Source organism: Aythya fuligula, chromosome 2, assembly GCF_009819795.1.
Source record: "Aythya fuligula isolate bAytFul2 chromosome 2, bAytFul2.pri, whole genome shotgun sequence".
In the NCBI taxonomy this organism is placed as follows: domain Eukaryota; kingdom Metazoa; phylum Chordata; class Aves; order Anseriformes; family Anatidae; genus Aythya; species Aythya fuligula.
The window spans coordinates 117,647,402-117,670,582 of record NC_045560.1 but is presented as its reverse complement, the minus strand read 5'-3'; the positions used below and the strand labels follow the sequence as shown (position 1 = coordinate 117,670,582).

At 42.4% G+C, this 23,181-nt stretch overlaps 1 long non-coding RNA gene across 1 annotated transcript; it reads right to left on the bottom strand.

Annotated features, from left to right (window-relative positions):
- Positions 1-3,469: 3,469 nt before the first annotated feature.
- LOC116485332 lies at positions 3,470-22,008 on the bottom strand. The gene is made up of 3 exons (XR_004252852.1): positions 21,922-22,008; positions 17,573-17,577; positions 3,470-3,480 (listed from the first exon to the last, which is right to left on the bottom strand). It is a non-coding gene; the product is annotated as an uncharacterized LOC116485332 (long non-coding RNA).
- Between the last annotated feature and the right edge of the window lie 1,173 nt (positions 22,009-23,181).

Sequence of the window (23,181 nt, the reverse complement as noted above, 5' to 3'; positions counted from 1 at the left end):
AAACTCCCAGCTGTTATAATTTGTCTCATCCTTCTCTCTCTTGTAGAACCAGCCTTTGTTCCTTTTTGCAGTGCCAGGGACTTGCTGAGCTCCACCTGATGTGATTTGTCCAGGCATTAATAATGCATCTTCAAGATGCAAGATGCATGAATTCCTCCAGTAACAGACCCGCCGGCAGGCTGCTGCACTGCATTGTGCTGCTTGCTGGAGGTGGGGGAGGCAAGAGGGCCACACGGGCATGCACACGTGTGCACGCAAAGGTCACGAGGCTGGGGAGCGAGTGATGTCCTGTTATTATAAGGAGGTCACTGCATCCTCACGCTGAGGTCAGGCTGAGGATAATGAATATTACAGGAACCATACCTCCAGCAGGAAGGCCCTTACACGCCACCCTACAAATCCCAGCGGGAAGGCCTAAGATGACAGCCACTTTAGGCAATCCAGCGAGCGGAGCCCAGGCTGGTGCGTGCCCCACCGCCATCCCTGAGCATCACAAAAACAAATTAACTTTGCCTCCAGACTCTCCCCACCACCCGCCTGCGAGCGTCTGAGGCTTGACCGTGCTCTTGGAGGACGTAGGGTGCTCGCTAAGCAGGCTGTGGAGGGGAGATGCCCCAGAGGGCATCACCACAAGCACGACCACCGCCGATGGTGGTGGTGAGCCCTGAGAGCTGCCCTTGATGCCTCCACCTCTCCGCGCATCCCTCCCTGCACGACTTGCGATGGGCCCTCCAGCCCTCCCAGCCCCTCAATCCTTAAAAAAAAAAAAAAGAAAGAAAGAAAGAAAGAAAGAAAGAAAGAAAGAAAGAAAGAAAGAAAGAAAGAAAGAAAGAAAGAAAGAAAGAAAGAAAGAAAGAAAGAAAGAAAGAAATCAAAATAAAATTATTATTTTTATTTCAAATCTCCTTTAATCGATATGATCACTCGCAGGGCCGCGGCTCGGCTCTGCCGGCGTCGCCATGGCAACGGCTCTCGGCTCTCGGTGTGAGGACGCCCTGCGGCCCCAGCACTGGTCCTGGCCCCGCCGGCCTCTCCCACTGCCCGGGCAGGGCTGGGACCTCCGTGCCGGTGTCCCCCCTTGGCCATCGGGGCTGGGGCCGGCAGGGCGTGAAACACCGCCTGTCATTATCGGCGTGGCCCCCAGGAACCTGCTGTTGCTGCCGCTAATGATCCACCAGGCTGCAGGCCCGAGGCAAAGCCCTGGGTCCTTGGCAGCTTTTGCTGGTCGCTCGCTGCCCACAGCCATGTGCTGTGATAGCCCAGGCCCTTTCCTAGAGGAAAGCCCAGCAGCGGGCTCTACAAAATGCTTTTTTATATATATATATTCCTACACTCAGGCGTGTGCGTGCACCAGTATGAGCACACCAATGCAAGGGTTTCCAAATAACGTGTCTCCGAGCAATGTTTCCAGTCCCCAATGTTGGGATCTGGGCAGAGAGGCTGTCCCCTTCTGCAGGGTTTGGCAGAGGATGGCCAAACGGCACAGAATGGTACCCATAGTACCACATAGTACCCATAGCCAGCCCACGCTGACATTTAAAAACTCACAGTTTACCATTAAAAGTAGCTGCTGCCCATGCAGGCAAGCTGGGCAGACCTATTTCAGCGCTGGTTGCAATCAGCGGTGACCTCAGATTAATGGTCTTCAGTCTGGTCTGCTGAGAATGACAGAGTTTCTTGTTGGAATTAAGCCTCCCTGCCTTCGAAAGACTTTTAAACACTTCAGGAAAAATATACAGCATCTTTTCACATTCATCTGGCCGTGCAGTGTTTCTCAAATAACATTACTCTGTGGTTTGTTTGTTTTTTAAGGCTTAGCATAGCGTTCCCCCATGCTGTCATTTGGGAAGAACAGAGAAAATTATTAAGATGTGTCTAAGACCAGAAAGAGATTGACAGATCAGTAAATAATAGGGGGGAGAGGAGGAAAGTAGCTCTGAGGATCCGTTTTAAGAATTCAGAGAAGACCAAAATTAAACAAAACCCCACATACATTTAATAGGACAATGATTTCACCCATTTAATCCACACTGAACTTTATAGAATTCTATCTTATTTCACTGAGAATATTTCTGTTCATTTGAATAGGTATTCAGTTTTTTTTCTTTGTACACACATCTAAAAGAAAAGACACTGAAATTGAATTCACATTTTCATGAACTTTGTTTACATCAAGCTTCCAAACTGTCTACAGAAGTCATCTTGAAATCACTTTATATTTTTGAATACTATTCACCTACAGATGAGAAAGAATAGACTGGGACTCAAATGATCCATTGCACATCAACTAAACAGTGAATTACAACTCACAAAAACTCTGATACACCCTCTAGTCTGTAAGTAATACATAGGCTGAAATATATTCACATGAACAAGTCACGGAAGAATTTATACAGTGAATAAAATTAACAGAAATTAAAATGTGGTCGTTGATCAACCACAATCAGCAAAGAGAGCTAAATTCAACAAATCAGCTGTTTGCAACTAATAGTTTCCCTAGGTCTCATGATAGATGTGGGTAAATGTTGACTTTCTAATTATGACAACAGAACCAAAGAGTGTTGAGAAATCAAAATTAACTAGTGCCTTTCCTGAATTACTGTCAGAATCTATCAGTGCACATCTAGATCACGGCTGTGAAACATCCTGAGTTCAGAGAAAGGGCTTTTTTCAACGTGTAGTTTATTACAGAGGATGAGAGTTAGACTTTCTGTCATGATATAGGGGGGGGGAAAGCATTCTTATCTGTTGGCTGAGTTTTGATCAATTGAAAAAGGGTCTCTTACATCTTGGGAGATGTCAGGTGCTCTTACTACTCACGTAGTAAGGTCTCGAAGAGATAAATGCACATTGCTCCTGTGAGTGGAGTGGTGAGGTAGCCTTCTAGGTACTCCAACCTGCTGCAGGAAGGAAAAGTTTCCACCAGGCAGGGATACAGCCACAGTCTTACCTGAGAGATCAGGTCCTGCACTGGGCTCAGTTCAGATTCAGATATAATCAGAAACAATATTAACACCCCCTGCGCCCAGCCCCAGCTTTTTAGTTTGAAGAGAATTTCTACAAATACTAAGGAGTGTTTCATTCATCTGCTGCACAGTGGCTTGCCCACGAGAAGTTTTGTGTATGGAAATCTAGATATTCCAGGAGCAAAATGTAGTTTGACAGTCTGTCCTGTTCAACAGGGTTTTGTTTTTGCTCTGAGAAGCTAGGAAGGAGGCTGTTGTTTTCCTCATGACAATTCTGGCAATATTTGCTTTGAAAAAACACCAGCATCAGCATGCTTTGAAAAAGGACTCTAACAGTGAGTGAAAGGATGATGGAAAGTGCCTTGTGATGCTATTGTGCCACATACAGTACTATTTAGGAACAAATTTCTATTTAATATAAATAGGAGATTCTGTGGTAGTGTCCTTTCACAATTTCAGGTCTCAAAAATTTTGCACAAAGCACTAAACAAAGTCCAACCGAAGACAGATAAGGCTGAAAATTTTTATTTTGGTGTTTTTTTTTGTAAAAACTTCATTTTGACTTAAGTTTTCCTAAAACTTCAGTAGCCCAAATTTACTGGCAGTTCATTTATGCAGAATGGTTTGACAGTTGTGTCACTTTCTTTCCAAAAGCAGCTCCCATAATCATAATGGTAATTCAATAAAGTTCTTCCGTTGTCAACACTTCTGACTTTAACAAATCAGCATTTTCCAGAGCAGGGAGGAAATGTTTAGTGTTTCTTCTACACACTGGTCATGTACATACAAACTGGAGGTCCAGCTTGTCCTGGAGGTGGACAGGATTCCTGTAACTTGCATGATAGGAGACCTTGGGCCAGCCCCAGTGAGTGTGTTGCCCCAAAAAGTGTGTTGCCTCCCATGGACTTCTGTGGCCCTTGTTTCACTGAGCGATAGTCTCAGCCATTCAATGTGACTCACAAATTGTTTCTCATCCCTTTCTTGTGCTAAATAAACCCCATGCTCTCTTATTTAGGAGCTGTGATTAAAATCCTCAGCTAACAACACTGTTTGCAGAATCTATTCTTTGGGAGAGGTGAGCTCCAGGGGAAGGACTCTTTGCAGAGCACTAGAAAGGGGCAGCCCGACAGCAGCCCCACTGAAATGGCAACATAGCACTGACCTAGACTCCTAGCAGGTCCTTTGACCAGAGGGTCTGGAGTATTAATGGGCAATTTCAAGGCTGTAAACGCTGCCTTTCCTTGCATACCTCTCAAAGAGTTAGATATAGCCGCAACTAAAATCAGCAATCTATAACGCTGCCGTGGCAGCCCCAGCCTACATGCCATTGTTCAAGCGTAACCCCTTGAAAGCCGAGCCGAGAGGAGGCACAGCGCCTTGCCTCCGGTTGCTGTGGTATTGACAGTCCCGGGAGCAACCGGGAAGGTAAGTAGCGATAAACTCAAAAACATCAGGAACTGGGCAGAACACCTGATTACAACAGCCCGCGCCAGGTCCCGGCGGTAGCCAAGTCGATGCACTCAGGCAAGGTGATGCAGGTCACCATTGCCGGGGAAGCGAGGGGAAGATAAGAAAGTGAGAAGAGAGGAGCAGTTCTGCTTGCTACCCAGGCCCGTCGGGCAGATAAACCACATGCACGCATGCGGCTGGGAGAGCCCGGCTGGCCCCGGCAGAGGTGGTCCCTCGCCATCCCCGAGGCAGCCCTGGCCACAGAGGAGTGTCTGACCAGCGAGGAAGCAGCTGGCCTTAGCAGGCAAAAAAAATAAAATAAAAATAAAAAACAGTGCCCGAGGCAGCAGCAGCAGAAGAGATGGGGAAGAACTGGTCTGAGAGCTGTTTATGCAGAGACACCATTCCGACCCTTCCCCCAAGCCGAAAATACAATCTATTTGTGTAGGTGTATGCGTATTTAGCAAACTTGACATTTTATCATCAGAAGTTATGGAGCTTTAGTGTTTGCTTAACTGTTCTCTTCTATAAATATTAATAGGCATGCTGTCTTTTATATATACAGAGTTTCATAACAACAGAGTCTATCCCAGCTTTGCAAACTCCTAGTCATCTATTTGCCTCGGGTAAGTAATTTCTTTGATAGGCAAGAATATTCAGGTTTGCTTTCCCAGTATTTATGGAAAAAATGGGGAGAATTAGGGGTTTGCCCAGGTAAACCTGCAGTATTTCAAGAAGCTAGCAATATTTCAGTATTTTAATAAACTCCTAAAGGCTTCTCAGTTATATTTTTTCCCTAGTAGAGTAGCTTGATAAGGTATAGCACATAATTTAGACTATTTGCTGGATAACATAGAATATCATACTACAATATGTACAAAGAAAGCAATGGCAACAGCTTATGCTAACTATTCAGTACTTTACTCAGTTGTACCGTGTGCTGTGTGAGTTTTTTAATCACTGAAATATTAGATGGGAGGATAGTAGAGTTAATTCCCCGTTTCTCCCCTTCCTTCTAATCTTCATTGCAGGTATCTACAGCAGTGTTCCGCTTAGAGACTGAGAAAACCCTTCGTTTGTGGATCCAAAAGAGAATATACTGACACAGAAGCCAAACACTGCCAAGGATGATAAAAGAGTTTCTGGCGATACAGAGAAGCAGAACTTTAGAAATCCAGTATAAGGTAGATTTTTATATCAATATCTTTAGTGCCTCCAGAATTATCCAGGATTTTTAGATCAGAAGTCTGGACTTAGGTGCCTGCAGGTAGGTAACATCAGGCCAGTACTAGGTATGTGAACTTTTTTGTCTATCTAACCACAAAATACTTTTGAAAGGGGCATGGATACAACTCCATGGCTTTGGCCATGAAGCTGGCTTAATAGCTTCTTCCATGCCAGAGGCCATTTGTTCCTAGGCCAAAATCCATCATCTCTGAAGTCATGACAGTACCGCTGCCATGCTTTGAACTGGTTCGCTAGAATTAAGTCTCTACTTAAAAGGAAAAAGAAAAAAAAAAAAAAAAAGTTTTAATCTGGTTTTGCTGCCAAAGCCAATTTATTGCATAACTGAATCCTTGGTCCCTTCAATCATTAAGCTGCTAGTGAAAAAGTTATTCGTTATCCCTGAAATAATGTTTGCCGGGAGCCTTTTCAGAAATGTGTACCACATCATCCTACTGTCTGTAGCGTCGGATCAGCAAGGCAGTCAAGCATGTGCTTACCTTTAGGTATGTACTTAGTCCCCTTAACTTGCTGCTTTCACAGCAGGTTAGAAAGGCTAAGCACATACTTAAAGATAGGCATACACTTACTTTTCCCCTTCTTTATTATAGCACTTGTAACCTGTAAAGAACTCTAACAGTAGCCAAATTCCTGTTTCTATTCATTCTGAAAAGAAGTACAAATATTTACTTAAAATATTAATATGTTTGTCGTATCTTATCTTTGGCATAATTACTTTAATTAAAGGAATTTATAAAAACTAACATTGCACCTACATGCCCTAGAAGTAACATAGTGAGAATAATGGAATGTGGAGTGGCTGATTTATTAGTCTTAAAATATGTACTTGGAACTAAGCAGGTGACATTTTAAGTTGGGAAACAATTCATTTGAATGTTACATTTTATAAATTAGACTTGGATGAGTTGTGTCTACACACATAAAGAACATACACTATCTGATTATCATTAAATACATTTTTCAGGTTTATATTCTGTAAAATAAAATGAAATAAAATAAAATGTATAAAGCATGCCACTGCTTCTTGATGGCCATTTTTAGATCACATTGACTTTTGATAAGTACAAAATTAATAAAACATAACCATGGTCTTTAATACTATATAAATACTAATACTAATTCTATGTACTATACATTTTTATACCTGACCCCAGTTGCCACTACTACTACTACCCTGTTTCTACACACATCAGACGAGTCAATCTCCAGTGTTTCCCTCCTACTCTGTCCCCCCAGAAAACTTTTTCAATCTGTCTCCGGTGCCTTGCAGTCAGGTGAAGTCTTCATTGACCTCTTCATAGCCAGCTCTACCCTCCTTAACCTGTGAACAACTTCAGACATTGCTCCCTTAACTATTTCTTGAAATCTTATTTTCCTTTAGCTTCTCTGACTCTTTCTGCCTGTCCTCCTACCTCTGTGATTTCTTTTTTGGTATATCATAGTGCTTTGTGATCACTACTGACCATTTTATCCAATACTGCCTCACTGGTTACTTCCTGCCAGCATCTATCAGTTCACTCCTGGCTGGTAAGCATATTGCAAACACCTGGAAAGAACCATCTTTATTTTCCACATTGATAGAACATTGACCACAGCTCTTAATACTAAGAAATCCAGGTTAATGTCTGGCTGCTGGGACACAGGAAGTACCTGAAGCTAAGAATATGTTTTACTTGTTCATTTGTTTAAACAATTGGTAAAAGAATGGCAACGTATTGTTTACATATTATGGGAACAAAAATGTTGGTGTTTGCACCAGAATTGGTAACATAAGCACAGGAAGTACCAGGCATGCTGCTTCCTGGGATTGCACAGTGTATGGGGAGGGAGGCAAGTACTAGACTGATATTCAATTGAACATGGAATAATAAAAATATATTAATAATAATAATAATAATCAATGGAAGAACAAAAGGAGGAATTAAAGGTTGATAATATTTGTAAGAAACTAGTAAACAAGCGTCGGGTAGTTTGTGAACCTGCAGTACTCAGCCAATGAGGAACAAGAGGAGAAAGTAAGCATTGGGAAATGGAGCATAAAAGGTGTGAAAATTGTATCCACAATCACTCTCCTGTTTGTGAGATGGCCGCCATTGCAATTGCAAATAAAATGTTATGTCACCGAGATCCTTGTCTGAGTCTGCATTGCTAGCTAACGAGTGTTTTTCACAATAGGGTTATTTCACATCAGCTTTATGACATTATCTTATCTAAAGTGATTACGCAGCAAAATAAACAATGCCAAATCATGAGTTCTATGTAGGGAAGTCTAGTCTTTTAAACTAGAAGTCTGACGTGCCAGCCAAAAGCATACATAATTTAAAAAGCACTTTGAATACTGCCAGAAAAAATGTGTGAAATATGTGTGAGCTTGAAGAGAAGAAACTACACAAAGGTTAAGTTGCATATGAAAATCTTTCGCTCAACTGTGATCCTATTAGAAAATAAAGGCCTTTTTTTTTTTTGTACATACATGCATGTCAGTGATGTGTACAGCACACAGACTAGAGACACGTATTTATTCGTGTCCCTGCCTGTTTGGAAAAGTATACAATTTCATACTGAAGGAAATACAATTATGTACTCTCAGCGTAAATGCTTTCTTATGGAAGGTTCAAAGTTAGTAAAGAATATTGAAGAGTCATTAGTGTTTGATTCTAATATACTCAGCCAAACACCTTCAGTCCTTACTGCCCCAGCCATTAATTATAATAGCAATGGGAAAGCAAGAGAACGATACACGTCACGGCATGAAAGAAAAATCCTAAGATCAAGAATGATTTAATGTTTAAATCAAAACTCCTTTATATTATGTTAGGGAGTTTGAGATGTGCTTTTTTAATCTTATCTTCCAGGATATTTTTTTTTTCCACAAGAAAACTTCCCCATAAATTCACAAAATGTTCTGGCGCTTGGTATGGTTTTACACCCTGCGAATTTATTATTCATGAAATAGGTCTTTTGAAGTACAATTTCTAAGTATTGATGTTTTATCTTTAAACAGCGAACACGAGCATTGGCTTAAAGGCCCACTGACAATCGCTCAGGAATAGCTCAACTGCTCCTGTCTAGGCAAGGTCTTCCCCACACAGAGAACCTTTTGTAAATATTAGTTACTAGAATTACAGCACTAATACATGTAGTTAATAATTATCACAATGTGCCAAAACTGCACAGTTTGCTCCCTGATTACAATATTAAATTGCTATTGAGCTGTGGTATTTGCTTCAGGCAATACTACTGAGAAGCCTCCAAAGACTTTGGTTGGCCTCCCTGCACAAGAATGGGAAATGTGTGCCTGCACAGAAAGCAGAGGCAGCGCTGGGGTTTGCCAGAAAACAAACAAAACTCAGACAATAGAAGGAAAGTTTTATCAGAGCTGAAGTGTCCTTCCACTTGGGAACTGTCATCTCGTGAAAAGAAAACACACACACACGGTCGATTAGAGCTTCTGTGGCAGGCCATTACCATGGGCCTAGCAATTCAAGCTGTTCATGAAGGCTCCGGGAGCTTTGTTTTAATTGCTTTTGATGACATCTAAAAAGGAGCTAAGCCACTTCAGAAGAGTTCAGAGGTTCCTCCTGATGTTTGCACATCTCTATCAATGAACGGTATTTTCTACTGTTACTGTTGCCCACTGCCCTGCAGACTGAGTAGCCATTACCTGAGAGCAGAGTTGTGGATGATGGAGATGAGCCACCATTGCTGGTACCATTTTCCATCTTGGTGGTGCATTACGAATTCATGGTTAGCCTACACCCAAACCCTAATCCTCAGCTTCAGATCTGAGTTCTTTATCTTTCCATGCCAATGGACAAAACTTCCCATTTGAAGAATCTCCATTTAACAGTGTAAAAAACAGAAATTACTCAGGTTGTCTCAGACTTTAGGCATTTGGCTTGATACCAGCATTCAGACAAGCTCAAGGAAGGGTCTGAGATATCTGTGATATCTGAGCCCAGAACATGTCTTAGATTAAGGTTTCTGCTTGAGGATGAAAGATGGAAAATGCCTCTGCAATGCATGGTAATTAACGCTCAGTAATCTGGTACGCAGATGTAACCCTTATTTGATGGGAAGAGGTTTGACAGATCTACCGGGAGCAGAGTTTCAGTTTCAGGCTTTGTTCCTTCCTTCCCCGTGATCAAATCCAACTTCTCTGATTTTTCTAAGGTGAATGCCTTTAGCATTTGGTGAAGCACTGAAGAGTAGCATAGGCAGAAGAGGGTTGCAGGAACTAGGATATTAGTAAGAGTAGCTAACGAATGTGGTTTGCAGATACAGATTCCAATCCTTTCACGTACAAAACTGTTGAAAGAGAGCATGCAGGCTTTCAGCTCTTATTCTAAAGCAAAGCCAGGTGTTTGCACTTGGAAAGTGCAGGTGTGAGTTTATGTACTGAAGTTTATCAGGCCCAGGCTGAAACCATATCCCTTATGAGATCATGTGCCATTGTCCTGCTTCTGCATCATTAAGGCATGTTGTTCATATAGGCTCTGGGAGTTACTCTTGTGATCAGTATGCCGGGTTTTCTAACTCATTTTGTTTGTGAGCTTTATGGTCTCCTTAACAGAGCTATGTGAGTTACATGGGGCACGGCTTCCATCTTCTTTCAGAAAACATATGTTAAATTGAAATAGTAATAATGCTGTAACCCCTAGGATAGGAACCAAAGAAGAGGGGGCATGCATTTGCTGGCTGCTTGACTAAAGATGTGTGTAGGTACCTCAGCTGCATTGAGTATTTCATTTCAGTGTTTGCAACTTATCTCAGACACTTCCTCAGAGAAGATACTAGTGCTAACTTGTGCTTTTTATTTATGAACTTGCCGAACTGCAGAATGTGTGCATCAGGTCTCAGCCGTCAGGCTTATGCTGTGAGCCTCTTGTCCAGAATGAAATGTCATTCTTAAATTAAATCACAAAGGTGTTAAAAAGAAAAAGGGAAGGAAAAATTTGTCTCCAGACTGTTCTCAGGATTCTTCTGAAACCAAGATCATAAAATCAAATAGAAAGAAACTGTTGTGCCATTAAATCTATCCTGCTTGTTTCCTAGTACCTATTTTATGGGACATTGTAGTGCCTGATTTTAAATGTCCCTAGCAAAGACTGTACCTATGGGTTCTTTTGGATCACGCTCCAAACTCAGATTAAGGTAGCCAGATGCTGCTTTTCCTGCCAGTTCTGCTCTGCCAGGCATTGCTGAGATATTTTATATCCTGTCAACAACCCCTCTTCAAGAATAACCCGGGAAAGCAAGTAGGCTATTACACAAGTAACAAGGGTCTGCTCTCTTTCTTCCAGTTTCTTCTGTATGACAGCTAACACAGAAAAAGATCAAGGCTTGTCGTAGAAAACAAAAAGCAAAGAACTACCCGGTGTTATGTGTTACATTGGCAGGTACAATTAATTATTTATGCAGTATCATTGGTACAGCAGCAGACAGGTCAGGTTCCTGATTACACTGTCTGTGGGCATTTTGCTGATGTGTGTCAGCACCGTTCCTGGTCGAGTATTATGGCCACATTCTGCTGCTGTCTTTTATTTGTGAATTACCACTTAAAGAAAATGCATACAGCTGGCAGGAGAGTGTCATCTCATGCAGCATATACGTCTTGTTAATTCCTGATTGTGCAATAATTTAGATCCAATCTTGCAGCCTTTATTGTGGATAAAATTGATTGGATTTGAATCGATAACATAAGAGCTGGAATAGTGTGTATTAGTGTCTATTATTCACATGGCAAAACCAGAAATCTAGAATCTGCAAAAGGACAAAATTAAGCTAGGCTGGTATTATTTTGAGGCTTGTATAAAAGTTGTACTAATTTTCTTCTCACCATTTCTAATAAATCTCCCTCTCCCACTGACTTCCAGAAAAGTTTAGAGAAGACTTTCTCATCTGTGCAGGGCTGTATCTTTGAAATTCACCTCCTGTATTTCACAGTCAACCTGCTATCACTGCCAGCCTGGGCTGAGATGAGCTATGACTTCCCTATCTGCTCCTCCTAGCAAAGATTTGCCATCAGTGCTGACGAGCCAGTAGCAGCCTCGCTAGTTGTAAGTAACATTTCTCCTCGCTGACAAAATATCCCATCAGCCCTTATCAGCCTGGAGAGCGCGTCTCTCCCAAAAAGCCCCGCGTCGAGTCACGATGTGAAAGCCCTACCATCAGGGCACCAGTCAAAATTTATTCGCAGGCTGGCCTCTCATGTTAACTCATCACCAAACTAAACTCCGCTGAAAGGCTGGAGCGTGTATTCACAGAGGGTGGAAATTGGTTCCTCTGGGAAAGCTTCAAAGTCATTTCAGCCATTAAACTGTGGCTGGATGTATCATAAGTACAGGAGAGGTCGAGGCACTGCCTGCAAACCACGGGGACTTGGTGGAGAAGTTCCTGTGAAATTGGCAGCGCGATTGTGTATTCTGTTTCAGTCCGGCTCTGCAGCAGCAGCGAGTCGCGTCTGTACATGAGACTCATTATGCTCCCTCTGTTTAACATACCAATTACTTTCTGTATTTACCATGTTTAGAGCGACTTCATGTCAAAAATTAATAACGCTAAAATAAGGAGCAGCGCTGCTGTGTGCTGAAGGGGAAGCAAAGCAGGCTAATAGAATGGGTAATCGAGAAGGAAGGTGGATTTGCAGCTGTGGGGATCGCATCCAGATGAATTTCACAGTGTGCAGTGGCGGGGGTCCCACCGAGGCCCATGTGCTCTTTAAGGCGTACTTCAGACAGCGATAAGTGTATCTTGAGAGGTCGCAGCGCCTAAGTAATTTCACCCTGTAAGCAGTGTAAACAAGCAGTGGTGCCAGTCAGCCCCTCCATAAGCTTCACTCCAAATTTCTTGCCTGTGTCTCAGTATTGTACAGAAATGTTTGTGGGGAAAGTGATTAAGCTTGGAGGAAGAGAAGGCAGGTAAACAGTTTTGTCTTTTTTAATAGACCCTTGTAGAACCTTGGGCAAGTGAGGAAACCTTAATTCATCTCTGCTGATCCTAGGCCAACCCCTGCAATAGCAGCAGGGCTCTGATCTTCCTTTTCAAACCTCAGGTCGACAAAGGATTTTACCCTGATTCCCCAGGGAGTCTGACAACTCGAGTGCATTAACCCTTTCTTTAAAATTTTGAATGCAGCACCTGACTGGTAATAGGGCTTGATATGCTCAGTCTCCATTAGCCAGTGTGCCATCACACACTGAGGAATGCTTCCCTACTCACACTAATCACGACATACAACAGACTGGGCAGCCTCCTGATGGGAGGTGACAGGAAAAGGACCACATCGATCAATGGCACTGGAAGAGTTGTCAGTGGAGATCATGAGAACAGCTATGGTATTTATAAACAAAACAAAACAAAACAAAACAAAACAAAAAGTTTTCATTAAGAGAAAGCCTCTTTATGGTTCAACCTCAGCAAGCCATACAAGACCTCAAGAAGCAATTAGTATTCAACATGTACACAGGCATACACCATTACTTGATTTCAGTATGATTACAGTTTCAACAGGATACCTTCTCTAGCCTGGCACAAGAAATATCCTGATTTCTTTATCACTTCCTTCACAATCATCATTGATTCTTTATGGGACACTGTGTGAGAGATGAAGGGGGAAAGCTCTGAATCCATCTATTTGTTTTGCTAGGCTGAAGGAGTATTAAAAACGGGATTTTCACAGTGTCAACAAGCAACTGTTCCGTTATTGTGTACACCTTCGTGCACGTCCTTGAGGCTGGAGAGATTCAAATTCTTGTAAAATACAGCTGGGTACACACTTCTTTGTCTGCCTTCTTTTCACTTACTGTTTTTTCAGTACAGACTCAGTACTGCTGAAAGGAAGAAGAAGATAGGAGTCCAGCAGCATGATGGCAAAGGACAGGGTGAGTGTGATTCTCTTTGCTTGCTGACCTTGCTCAGACATTCAGGCTCCCTCAGGCAGCAAGTCTGGGTACAGATAGACAAAATTAATTCTGCCTTTTGGCACAAGTGGCATGATCCTTGATGCAGAGCCTCTTTGTGCAAAGCCTGACCAAGGATCTCTAAGTTTGCCTCAAACTACCCCTACTGTCTTATACCTTGCATGTTCCTGGGGGAGCAGACTCGCAGGCTGGATATAGCCCTTCTTGCACCAGCAGTAATGGATGGTGTTTTAACATTTTCCTGTTTTTCTTGCTTTGGAAAGATAATCCATACCTAAGCAAACAAGCTGTTCTTACAATAAAAACACACTCGGAGCTGAGAGTTTGCCTTGCATGTTTGCCTTCTTGTAAAAGATGGTCTCCATTAAGAAATCCATATCTGATAGTCCGTTCTATAAAGAAGATGAGATGCTTCATGTGAATAGACTTTCTCAGGGCCAAATCCTGAGCTCTTTGCTTACTTCTTTTCCGTTTAGTCTCCCGTACCCTTTAGTGGCAGTTTGCTTTTCACTGATTTCTGCTATTAATCCATCATTTCTTTTCCAAACTCAGCCATACTCTGAAGGCAAAGCAAGGTTCATTCCTTCTAATGCATCACTCACAGGTAATGAAATCTCTGCCAGCAAAGATATGCACGAATTATTACCACACAAACACTCCTGTTCTCTTATACAAGAAGAAATTCCACTCATGCCAACACTAAAGGGTAAAACGGGAGAGATCCAGGAACACTTGTTAACAATCAGCATGTGCACTGACTGGCCTGGTGACTGATAAGGAGTACCGAGCTTTATTAATAATACAATAAAGAGGAACTGGCTTACTTGTCTTGAAGCTGGTTGGTTTTTCAGGACTAGAAACCATAAACTTTTTAGTTTTGAACACAGGCAGCAATGATTCTCAATGCACAACAGGAGCAGATCTGCTGAGTAAGAAGGTACCATTTTTATAACATTGCTTTCAGAACGAGACATACATCAATCTTTTACTCTTAAACAAGCTCAGTGTTATTCCTCCAACAGAAAGGTCAAAAATACATGGTATGAAATCTAAATCACTCTGCTGCACTCTGCTTGGACTGGATGTAGGGCTATTTGCCTCTCACTGACTGTGTGAAAGGAATATGTCAGGTTTAAATACCCTCCCGAAAGCCTCTTTCTCAAGTTACAGTGAACGATGGGGTCCTGGAAGTAGCAAACAGAGACTGGAGTCATTCTTACTGCGGCTAGGAAGCACTAATGTGCACACCAGTTTCACGCCCAGCTGCTGTGCACAGCAGCCATGGAAGACACTTTGCAATACTTTGTGTGCTGACCTCCACCATGAGGAGTTAGAGGAATAAATCCAGCAACTTGAAGATCTGTTGTTTTTGTTTGTTTGTTTGCTACAATTAAGCTACCACAATTTTTCTTAAGTGCCTTGTAAGCTCAAGACACATCAAAACACATTCAACAGAAAGGGACCCGGCTGTGCCAGCACTAATGCCCAGGTGAAAGGAGCAGTCAGTCTGCATTTGTGCTCGGTGGTAACACGGGGCTATTGGAGGTTTGTGCTGAGGTACTGCAGATCTTTTCTTGCTCTCTGATATGGACCCTGAGGCCAGTCCTTCCAGAGTTTGCCTCAGAGGGGTTCTCTAGAGTCAGTCAGCAATTTCTTGATGTTACAGGCCAATTGTCAAAGCAAACTTTCTGATTAAAGGAGGATCTTATTTGTGTCATGGTGAAAAATACTCCAGCCAGTGAGAGCATCACTTGGGCTAGAAGACACCATTCCTACACTCTTTTAATCAGAGTAGCAATTGTCATTCATCCAAGGTGAACGTTTTAGTTGTTTGTGGTGTACAGCAGGTCACTTAAGGAAACATCAAATGTTTTTACAGGATCATAACAGCCATTTCTCTGTGTGTTCTTAATTTCTGCTCCCCAAGACATGCACTATAACTATCCACACCAGAAATTATGCCACAAAACCTAGCTTCTTGCTGTAATTATAGGATTCGGTTAATAGCAGTAATTTGTAACTGCTCAAAGTTATGAATAACTCAATAATTTCAGGGCAGCTCATTGCCTGGACCTGTAGAAACCTCCTTCTTTGAATTCTAATAGATATTTTAAAGTAATCTCATCACTTGCCAGCGGCTTAGCAAAATTTATGTGCCACTGAATGGAAGAGTAGAGAGTTCAGAGCATTGCATCAGAAAAGCAAGGATGTGACTATTTGGGATTTGAGAAAAAAAGACAAATCTCACACTGAAGGTCTGGTAAATTACTCAGGGACAAATAACATCCTACTGATTAGCAGTGTGCCATTTGCATAGGTCGTATCAGGAATGTACCACTGACTTTATGTAACTCAAGGTAATCAAAGAGTCTGAATCTGGAATCTGTCTCCAGCAAGTAATGTGCACCTTCCTATGTGATAATTGTACAACTCGAGGCCATCTACAAAATACAAACAGAATAATTAATATCTCCCTCATAACATAAAATGGTGGGATGGACTAATGTTGTTTGATCTCCTTGAGTCTTCTCCTTGTAATAAGCTCTTATTTTGTACTGCATTATGCATAGTATATTCACTCACGTCTCACCGTTGTACTGTTTTCCACCAACACAATGAAAATACTGGCCCCCTTTTACATGAACCCACACCACATATTGCCAGAAGTAGCTTACATCTAACCTGAGGCCAATAGCTGCTGGGAAGTAATTAGTTGTAGTGCTGCTATAATCCCTTAGTAAATGTAAGCGTAACTCCTATTTGTGCTGAAGGTGAAATGTTTGTGGTAACAAATGCCCTTTTCTCTGAATAAAAATGTATTTACTTTTAATCAATCAGGGACTCATTATCAGTGTTGTCTTCATCTCCCTAAACCTTGGCCTTTTGTGTATGATTTCAGCATCGGAGGAGAGTGTCTGCAGGTTATTAAGAGAATGTTGCAAAATAACTCTAATGACCTGAATCAGCTAGGGACAGATGGTCAGAAATTACAAGGCAGTCTTCTTATCTCCTGGCACCTCCAGGCTCTCACCAGACCCTTGCAGTCCTCGAAGCAGGAGGAGGAGGCCACCGTTGCCCCTACAATTTAATCAGTGGGTACGTTCCTACACTGAGTGAAGGGCAGCCCCCAAAGGGGGAGAGGGATCGCAGTGAACGTGCTATGCTTTGCAGCTGAGGACTGGGAGCTGTAGACTCTCAGGGGGGATATGGAGAAGTGGCTGCCTTAATTTAGGGAGAGGAGCTGGGTGAGGAGCAGGGGAACGGCTGGGTGAGCTCTGTGGGAGCTCGTGAGAGCCCAAGCCATGCAACCTAGAGGTCTGGGATGGTTGGGGGCTGCACAACACTTGCAGGGCTGTGTTACTGTGCCATGCTGAATCCACAGCTCGTCACCACCATGCAGGGGTATGGGGAACCACCAGCTGGCCTCTCCCCACAAGACAACCTTCATCCTGTCCCTCACAAAGGCAAACCATTCAGAGCAGGGTTGAAGGTCTTGGCCATAAAGTTTCACTGCTTTTAAAGGCTGAGGAAAGAACTCCAGGAGTCTGTTGCCATGTTATTTCCAGCTTCCCCAGTGCAATTCTCTTGGCCAGCCCTGGAAATGAAGGTTCCAGGTCTCGGTAAGTAACTTGCCAGTGGGGTCCCTGCAGCATGCAGAGTAGCCCGTTCTCCTGCGTGTTTAGTTGGCTTGGTCATTTCTCCCTCCTTGTTCTTTGGTGTCCTACCCACAGCAGCAGGGGAGTGACTAACGTTGCTGAAAGTGGCTGCAGTACCCAAAATTATTTTGGCAATTTGGTTTTATTTCTTTAATTTGTTGAGATGTTGACATTGATTTTGAAACATTAAAGCCAATGAGAAAGAGAAAATCTTGATAGAAAGCTCAACCTAGAGAGGAAATACTCAGAATCAGTGTCCTTTCCCTATGGAGTTAATCTGTTATCCCCTGACGTACAAGTAAGGCTTCCATTGACAAATGAAATGGCAGCACACCTCATCTGTTTCCTGGGAAAGGAGCACAGTTGTGGTAAAAAGTACATGTATTGCGGGGGGAAATTTTGATTCTGAACACATGCAGTTAGCTTTTGATACAAAAATCCACCAGTACAGACTGTGATCAGGACTCCATTATTACCAGCTTTAAAGATCTCTTCCTATAATATCAGCAACGCAGAATCAAGCCAGCATATTTGACTTACAAGAGCAGCGTTAGCAAAGGGTAAATTGTGACAAAAATTGTCTCCTTCCTTGTTTCTTTGTACAGTGCAGATCAAGTGATACACTCTCAGCAGTAATGCAGCCTGATCATTACTGAGCACTCTCCCTGGCATGCCTATGAGCAAACTTTCTATTGTTTCAATTAGATGATCTTGGGCATTCAGGGAATTTAATACTGATGGAGCTCAGCTCCTAAAATCCTAGAAATTAGAGCCTGAGAGAACCTAGGGAATCATCTTGTCCATCCCCTGACAATGCAGATTATTTTCTACAGTATTTTTACTGTGTTTTTTTTCCAGTCTATTTTTAATGATTCTAGCAACGGGGTTTCCATCGTTTTTCCTGGGGGACTATTCCACATTCTAATAGATCTCACTGTTAGGAAAATTTTCCTGATATTCAGTCTAAATTTTCCTTTGCTCAATTTCATCCCATTACTCCTAGATATGCCCAGTAGAGGCGGGTGAAAACTGAAAGTGAGTAGGCAAACCTGACACATTATGTGTGCTCAGAGCCAATTTACAGCAGCGGGTAAAGTGATAGAGTCAATTTGCAGCATTCTGTAAGTGACAGAGAGGGTCTTAGGGCATGCACTCTCTGAAAATGGTTCTGAATCTTGATGAAAACCCCAAAGTATAGAAAAATATCCAGAAGCTGTAATGACTTTATATTTTTTACAACATTCAAGCTGAACACAACAAGAATCCTCTATGAAGAGATAACAAGTAGGGCACCTTGTTTATGGTATTGCTGCCAATGAAACTTAAATTTATACAGGCATCTGAACAGCACACTTTTCCTTTTCACCAAATGCTGCAAATTGTCATTTACTTTTACGTGCTAGTCAGAATTAAAATACAACTTACATTCCTTGAGCTATTACCCACTAGATAATGGGTAATGAAACCCATAGCTGAAAATTGTATTTATATTGTAAATGTTCTTGTGTAGGTAACTATATTTCTGTTTAATTGTCTGATATCTTGCTAATAAACTTCCTAAATCCCCTTAAATCCCCTCTGTATACACACACATTGCTCTTTCTTCATTTCTTCCTTTTTTCTTTCCATCTCTTTATGCACTGTTATGGGCATACCTCTGTCTCCTTTCTTCCTGCTAATTCCTTTTCCTGCCAGGCAGCCAATCCTGCCACCACATTGCTAATCTTTTCAGACCATTTACTTATTTTCTTTCCTTATTCTGTATGACGATCATATTTCTCATCCTTCTATTCACTGCCATGTATCTCTTTATTCTTGGACATACACATACCATTTCTATCCCATCACCTTATAGTACCAAAAAATTGTTTTACATCCTACTCCTCGTTTATATTCTTCCTTATACTCACCTCTTCCCCAGTGCCTTGTACTGACACTCCCCCAAGACCTATCTGCATTGGCTTTCAGCCGGTATTTGTGTCTGATGGAAACTGCAACGTTCTCAGGTATGGACAGTGCCTCCCTTTATATTGGTTGTGGAAGATGATAGACAGCCAGTGAAGTAATTCACAGTGGCAAGTGATGCAGCCACTGCAGAAGGAAAGGACTATGATTTTAGCAGCAATCCATCCTCCCTTAAAACCGTAAAAAGTTCAGCAGACAAAAGAAAGCTCAAATGTTATGTTAATCTCATAGTGATATGAGAAATTCCACAAGGAGGTGACCAGAATTGTATCCAGATGCCTAGGTAGGGACTGAACATGGCAAATTAAAAAAAGCAGGAATATGATCTACACACAACAAAGCGAGTACATCTGGAAGAAACAAAGTCATGGACACTGGAGTTGCTGGCTGAGCCACAGTGCATATAATGCAAATTCTGCATGGGGGGAGCAATTCAACAATTGGCACAGGCAAGGAAAAAAGGGGGTCATGAGACACTACAAGGAGATGCTGATACCTATAAGAAGCCACAGTGTGACCGGGCAAGGAGCCAAAAGTACATGTATTTCTGGGGCTGGTGGGAAGTGACTCCACATGTCACTTTTTTCCCACCTGCATTTAATCACATAAACTACCTTATCTCCAACTCAGGCCATTTCACATTTGTTTTAGCTTTTTCATTAGCTGGAACTCAAGAAATGTGTTTTGAGCAAAATCAAAACCCTCTACATCACTGCAGATCTGTTAAATTAAGGTGTTGTCTCTTCCTGTAGCAAACTGCCATAGTTAGTGGCTGAGCCAGCTATCAACTCCTGTAGGGGACTTCTGCTCTTAAAATTTGCTTCTCAGCACAGTCCTCTAAAGTTCTCTGTGTGCCCTACCAGTACTGCCCTTTTGTTTTTCCTCAGCCAGGGGTGAGGAGTTTAGCAGCACTTACAATTAGCAGTACTCCTCTTCTGCAGCTGTCGTCGTACAGGACAGGCACCAACCTTTAACTGCATTTAGGAATCAGAAGAAAGTGTTGTACCAACATCAGCTGCCTTCATTGTTCCTTAGGGGCCATGCACAACCTTATCTCTGCACTCCTTTCATCTTATTTCCCTCATTGATCCCATATTTCTCCTACTCTGCTGACTGCAGTACTCCCTGTGACCCCTTCCTCCACTCTGCTTTCTGCCTTCTTTCATGCCGTTTTGAGTTAGCTCTTCCCCTCTCCTTCATGCACGTCTTGCCTTAAAGCCCACGGGAGAGCTATCCTGATCTTCTCACCACTTGTGTTCCCAAGCCCTCTTTCTTCTCAACATTGATTGTAATTTGCTTTGTTCTGCTAACTCATAAGCTCTTTTGGCCAACAGTCTTGACTCCTTGTTTCTTTTGCTGGCTGTCGGATATCTCGCTGGCTAGTTGATGAAACGGTGTGTCTATGCGGTGTTAGGTCCTGAGCTTAAGTTTGTTTGTTGTCCCTCATTTAAGGTATCTATTAGATAAGGTTACCGCCTATCTCCTTGGAAATACAGGACATATAGGAGTGTTAACCCCCTAGATAAAGGGGATTTGTTGAGGTAGAGCTCTGTGCTGAAGAGACAGAGTACAAGGAGAAAGACAAAGCAACAGTCTGAACAGAGGTGATGTGTAGTCCTCTCAGCTTTGCTGTGGCTCTGCTTTAAGAAAAAAGCCTCTCCTGGCTGTTTTTGTATGTGGGGACCCAAAACATGCTGACATTTGGGGAAGATTTTGAAACAGTTGTGAAAAGCAAAATGCACTTCCCCAGTAAACATGCCATATACTTGCCTACTTCATTCTTTCTCTGGCAGCCACTGCTTTCTGAGCATTTCCCATTTGTTGTATCTGGAACTCTCTGGCATGATATACCTACCTCTGTATGGGGGCGGAGCAAGTGTCTTAAGGTACTTTTGCCTTCAGTGTGAAGATCTGCAACCTTCTCACAAGCCCTAAGGGAAGGTTTATATGGGATTTTTTGGGGCAGGTTGCTAGCAGGAAGAGCCGTCGGCAAGAAATCTGTGCATGATTACACTTCCTCTAAGAAAGCAGAAATTCACATGTTATTTTAAATTAACAGAATTGTATCAGAAGTAATTCATTCATCCATTTCTCTTTCTAATTGGGCTATCCTGATAAGGTCACAAACAAAATCCTTTTGTCAACACTGGGACCTCATTCAAGCAGGGAAATTATGAGCTGGTATTCTTCTTGAACCAACAACAAATCTTCTCTCAGAAAACAAAGCTAGGTAAGAGAAACTAAAACAAGGCCAGAAGGCTCTAAAACAAGAGTTGGAAACTTTACAAAAGGAATTACAACAGCATCTGGAGGTTTCCCAGGAATGGCTGAAGTGATTTGCAGGCAGAGGTGAACTCTCTGTAGGAGTAATGACTACAAAAAGTCCTAACAGACTGAGAAGGCCAGCTGCAAAACTGAATTGGTAAGCCCCCAAAAATGGCAACCATACTGCCATAGATCCTTCAGGGCTGGGAGACACCAGATGGGAACCCACTAGCAGGGATGAAGAGGAGCAAGGAATTACTGGCTACATTTCAGCCCCAGGAAGAAACCTTTGGTTACAGACCCATCATGGTAGCCAGCCACCTGGACATTCAGTTGGGCCAAGCAAAGAACTTTGGAAAAGCATTTACTGCAGTTGATCTGCTTGACTGGCAAGTCACAAAGTGCAGTGGAAGAGGCTGAGCTTTCACAGGTCAGGAAGAATCATAGAATCACAGAATGGTTTGTGTTGGAAGAGCCCTCAAAGATCACCTATTTCCACCCCCCTGCCCTGGGCAGGGACCCCTCCCACCAAACCAGGTTGCCCAAAGCCCCATCCAGCCTGGCCTTGAACACCTCCAGAGATGGGGCATCCACAGCTTCTCTGGGCAGCCTGCGCCAGTGCCTCACCATCCTCTGAGTATAGATCTTTATAGATTCATCTTTATATCTAATCTTAGTCGACCTTCCTTTAGTTTAAAGCCATTCCCCTTTGTCCTATCACTCCACTCCCTGACAAAGAGTCCCTCCCCAGCTTTCTTGTAGGCCCCCGTTAGGTACTGGAAATAATGCAAATACCTAATATATTTTAGCAGAAAATCAACTGGATATTTACTTTACTAAATATAAATTCACAGACTGAATGAAAGTTGGTGAAGATGGAGAAGTTCTAGCAACAAGCTTGAATAGCCATGCCCTGAAAGTGTCATGGATTGGATTTACCAAAAAGAGATCTTGTGCAAACTATTGCCTCTTGACTAGAACCATCTATAAATCTGAATCAACCAGATGCAACTAACAGCCAGAATAGAAAGAGGAAAAAAAAAAAAAAAAAAAAAAAAAAAAAAAAAAAAAAAAGAAAAACCCACCTGAACTACAAGAAAATCTACAGAAACTCATTTCTGGCACGTGTAGGTGCAAGTGAGGATTTCCAGGATAAACTGGCAATGGATCAATTCAAGGGTGCTCAACTCTACCTAAGCTTTCACACCGAGGTCAGTGACTAGCAGCCAGAGATACTCCAAGAGGTCTCTGGAGTTTGCAAAGGAAATTGTGATTTCCCCATTGCATCCATGGACCAAAATGGACCAAAGGAGGAAACAGTTTCTGGTGACGGGGATCAAAGACGGTTGCCACAAATTCTCTAAGAGCAGTTCTGTATCAGAGAAGTGGGATACAGATCTGCCCCACAATATTATTGGAAAATAATAAAGATGACAAAATTGGCCCAGTAAAATAAAACTGAGAATAATGTCAACTTCATTTGAAAACTTGAGCTGTGAAAAGAGTTATTACGAATACAATGCTGCCCTAGGCAGACCATCATTACCTCCCAGAGAACTCTTTCAGCTCAGGGAATGGAAGGACACCAGACTGAATGGTCAAAACTCAGGGACATATAACAGGACTGGCACTCCATTTTATTTCAGTCTGGACAGCTAACAACAAGAACAGGGATTTTGGCAATTGAATGTATAATAGAGTCAGTGAAATGTG